The sequence below is a fragment of the Elephantulus edwardii genome, unplaced genomic scaffold (assembly GCF_000299155.1).
Source record: "Elephantulus edwardii isolate Elephantulus edwardi_28Jun2011 unplaced genomic scaffold, EleEdw1.0 scaffold00097, whole genome shotgun sequence".
Taxonomy (NCBI): domain Eukaryota; kingdom Metazoa; phylum Chordata; class Mammalia; order Macroscelidea; family Macroscelididae; genus Elephantulus; species Elephantulus edwardii.
In genome coordinates, this window is record NW_006399847.1 from 2181620 (window position 1) to 2186539 (window position 4920).

General features: G+C 41.1%; 1 protein-coding gene across 1 annotated transcript in view; it reads right to left on the reverse strand.

Moving 5' to 3' along the window:
• The window catches only part of MYOM1 (myomesin 1), a 244358-nt gene that overhangs the window by 43173 nt on the left and 196265 nt on the right, over positions 1-4920 (reverse strand). The window lies entirely within an intron of this gene.

A 4920-nucleotide genomic window follows, 5' to 3' on the forward strand; every position in this document is an offset into this window, starting at 1 on the left:
TGTGGGTTTCAGGGTGAAGATCTTCTCTCACTACTCTAAAGGGCCCCTTTGTGGCTGCCATAACTTATATTCACCTAGATGGCATCTAACATCAACAGCTCCTCAAAGCTTGTGGTCCCCTCCATCTCTTTCCTTTCCTTAGAATGTTGCCCGTTCTTCTCTCTGGAATACACTTCCTCTAATAAACTGATTTAATCTCCACTCTGTGTCCTCGCCTTCCTTCTTGGCAAGTCAGATGTCCCTGACTTTGGTGGCCATTGAGTTTGTGAGGCCTTAGTCACGGTAACACCAAACAGAGGCTGTTTTAGGAGCCACGAAAATTACTGTACACTCTCAGAGTCTCTTGGAGCCAACTCTCCTGTTGTCCCCCACACAGTTCAATTCGATGACTAGGCAAGGGAGATTGAAGCCAGGGCATTTTCTGCATGGTTACATTTTGGTCCTGAAACTTAGGAGCACAATTTGTGTGTATGGTCTCGGTTAAATTTCATAACAGTACCCTTGTGGGGGTTGTTACAACTCTATGTGCCACTGAGTTGGAACAAACTCTGTACATTTCAAGGGAGGAGATTGCTCATTTTTCTCCCGTGGAGCAGCTGGTATATCTGAATCATCTGCCATTGAGTTTCCAATGCAACTCATTGCCACTAGGCCAAAAGAGCTCCCTATTTTAAAGTACTGGCAATTTTATTATCCCTATTTTACAAATGAGGAAAGTGAGGTACCAAGAAGTTAGGCAACTTGCCCATGTCAGTAAAGGATGAAGCTGGAATGCAAGTGTTCGAGTCTGTACCCTGACAGGTGCAAAATGAACAGGCTCTACCCAGTGACTCAGCTGCAGGGAGGCTCTGAGCACTTATGGTGGTAAAAGGGCAGAGGTTGAGAAGTTCAGGGCCAGAGAGAGGAATGTATGACTTAGAAGAAGCTATTTTAACTAAAGATCTATATCCTGAATCATTCCTGAGCAGTAACCTATTTCTCCCCTAGTACATCTCATAATCATGAGCAATGTCTCTCAGTTCTGGGTGGCCACTGCAAATGAATTCTCAAACTCAAGGATGGCTGATGTCAGAATTGATAAAAATGTTGACGAGAGGAGGTATTTCTGACCTATGGCTCACAGATGTCATCTTTGGAGGGTTCCCTTCCCTCTTTGTGAAGTTAGAAGAGGTCAGAGGGCATAGCAGTCACACCATTTCGCCCACCCTTCCTTCTAGCCCCATCGTGCCTTCCTCATTCCTTTCTCCTGAGGATACTTCTCAAAAGAGAGTCTTGCAGAGGCTTTTGGGAGAATCTGACCTGAGATGGTAATTTTCAACCCAATGAAATAGTATGGTTAGGGAGCTCTGGTGGCCTAGCGGCAAGAAGCTGCACTACAATTCCCGAGGCATCTAGTCCGAATTCACCAGATGCTCTGCTGGAGAAAGAAGGACAATCTCCTCCTGTACCAGCCAAATCTGATTTGTTGGTACACAAATAGTAGTAGTAGTAGTAGTAATAATAATAATAAATAGTATGGTTAGAAGCTATTGTTATAACAACAAACAGCTATTAATGTTTATGCTTTCATTACTAGTAATGAAAGCTTAAATGTTTGGATTGTTATTCAGTGTCAGTTGGAGATTATGGATTCTTGGTTGAAGAATATGAATATTATAGTTTGTACTATGCTTGTTGTGAATGCATATCAGATAGATGTTTTTATGTAGATAGGGTAGAACGGGGTTTTATAGGTGTGGGAGAAAGAACAATTTGGATCAGCAAAATAACTATTGTTGCTAAGACGAGGAGTGGAACATATTTATGACTTTTATTTGGAATTGGACCAATTTTTTGGTTCCTAAAAACAACAGATTACAAGCATCCTTTAAAAGTTGGGAAAGCCATAGGTTTAGGTAAACAGTGAAGAGTGAGCAGCTCTTATGCCTTTCTTGGTGTATCAGGTTTATGCTTCTACTTCTAGGTTTACGGTCTAGTGTTTTAGGTTAAACTATATCCACAAAATTTTGTGCATAAGAGAATGAAAGGTTTGAGTGAGAGGAGAAGTAGTGGGATGAGATGTATCGCGATTGGAGAGTGTTTTCTTGGATAAAAGATGGCTTGATGGCGTTGGTGGGGTATGTAATTTTGTTTCATTGAATTGATGATATAAGTATGTAGATATAAGTATATAGCTGTATACCTTTAGTACAATGTGGTGTGTGTGTGTGTGTGTGAATACAATAGGTAAGAAAGCAACAGAAAACTAATGCTTATTTAATATTTTAAAAGAGAGAAGTGTCCTTTTAGTATGGAAGGAGGACTCCATATCAGTCCCTTATCCTCTTAGCCTACAAGGACACTTCTGAGGAAGGCCTCTTTATCAAGTTTACATACTTTAACTGTAACAGTTTGTGTCTCCACCCTGCAGTCTGTGTTTTTCTTGCTGCTAGGTGCCATCAAGTCGATTACAACTCACAGTGACCCAATGAACAACAGATCTGAACTGTACCTTATCCTGTGCTATCTTCACCATCTCTGATGTTACTGTGTTAATCCATCTTGTTGAGGGTCTTCTTCTCTTTCTCTGATCCTCTATCTTATTTTCCTGTCTCCCTTCCCTTTTTTTACAAGAATGAAGATATTTCCTTTGAGATGGTTTAGAAGAGGAAAGCCAGCATTCAGTTAATACAGCATTTTCAAAACCCAAGGACCAACCCTAAATGAGGAGACTAGGCACCACCTCGTATTCCCTCTTAACAACTTATTTCTGCTATGACATTTTCTGTGCCACAGAGTGACTTCTGGATGACCAAGTGACTCACCCAGCCTCGGCTATCTTTAAAGACCCAGGCGCATGTTTCTGAAATAGGCTGACTCATGCATATGTTTGGCCACCCTAAACACTTATGCATGCTCCCCAATAGACCCAGAAAACACTTCTGGGGGCTTGATGATCCTAATCCCTTCTACCTGGGTCAATCCTAAACAATCTTCTCCTCCTTTCATGGATAAACATGATGGTTTTTCCTGTTGATGTTGTTAAATGCAATCGAGTGGAGGAGGACTCACAGCAACCCCATAAATAGACCTGAACTCTGCTCTATCGTGTGTCAGCCTCATCATCCCCAACACATTGGGTCCATTGCTGAGACATCAGTCCATCTCATGGAGGGTCTTCCTCTCCTGTGATGCTCCCCATCTTTCCAAGCATGATGTCCTTTTCCAACAACATGTCCAAAATATGTGAGAAAAGCTTCATTAACTTTGTCTCCAAGGAACATTCTCATTACACTTTCTCCAACACATATTTGTTTGGTTTTGGTTTTGGTTTTTTTGGCAGTCCATGGGATATTCAGCACTCATCTCCAACACCACATCTCAAATGCATTGATACCTAGACCAAGAAGCTATTGTCCAAACAGAGCAAGGGAACACTGCATGGTCTGAAATTGGGAACAATGTGCATCAGGGCATACTCTCCATACCTATTCAGTCTGTATGCTGAGCAATGAGAAGCTGGACTTTATAAAAGAAAAATGTAGCATCAGGATCAGAGGAAGGCTCATCAACAGCCTGGGTTATGAAGATGACACAACCTTGCTTGCTGAAAAGTGAGGAGGACCTGAAGCACTTGTTGCAGAAGATCAGTGTCAGGAAAACAAAATATTTCCCCCCGTTCCAGTAGGCAGCATCATGATAGATGGAGAAAAGAGTGAAATCGTCAATGATTTCATCTTGCTTGGCTCCAGTCAATAACCTTAGTACAAGCAGTCAAGAGAGGAGGAGGCATATAGTTTTGGGAAAGTCTGCTGTTAGGGATCTCTCCAAAGTCCTGAAGAGCAACAATGTCAGTCTAAGAACTAAGGTGCACCTGATTCAAGCCACAGTCTTTACAATCACCAGGTATGCATCCCTTTGTTAGGCTAGCTATTTAAAAAACATCATCCTGTTCATATATAAGCATGCTATCCATTACCTACTCCAGACTCTTTAAAAAGAGAATTGCTTCCTTTGTTCCGGGAGCCATAGGCTAGCGGTATCTCTTCTCTTGACGTGTCCCACTGCTAAGTATTTTTTCTAATAAACCTTGTTGGTTACATAGAAAAGCCTGGACTCTTGTTTTGCTCTTTTTGCTTAATAGGAAGAAGAACCCAGACTTAAGCAGTGCACTGGGGACATTTTCTTGGATATCACATTTAGAGACTTGTCTGGCCACAGAAGTCTAAGTTCTATTAAAATGAAAATCAGAGCATGTATGTGTGCATATACATCCCAAACCTGTCACTACTGATTTTGTTGCAACTCACAGAGTGCCTACATTGCATTTCCCAGGCTTTAAATCTTTTCAGGAGGACATGGGGGCCCCTTTTCCCCCCCCTCAGATCAGCTGGTGAATTTAAACAGCTGACCAATCAGTTAACAGCCTGATACATTGCACACTATACCACCAAGATTCCATCTATGTATACATGTACAGACAGACATAGAAAGACAGGAAAAAAGATCAGAAAAGCAGGTACTAACATATATATAAGAAATAAGTTGTGTGTTTACTAAATAAGAATGTGAGATTTTTCAGCTGAATAGTACGCAGCATGCAGGAGCAATGATTAAAAAAATTACTACATAACTTGGGAGGAACTGAAAAGCATTACACTGAGTGAACTAACTCAGTCCTACAAGGACAAATACTAGAAGACCATTATTGTAGAAATAGAAAGATAACAAGTAAAATGACTATGAGGATCCAAGGTGGGGAGGGTAGGAGTAGAGGGGTAAGGATGGACACAGGGGCTATCATAGGGTCACACAATTTGATGGGTAGAGGGAGGGGTGGGTAGAGGAAATGGGAAAGATCCAGTGTGAAAAAGAGTGTATACACACTTTTAAACAAACCAGTATAAAATAAATAAAAATTTATTTTTTAAAATATGTGAT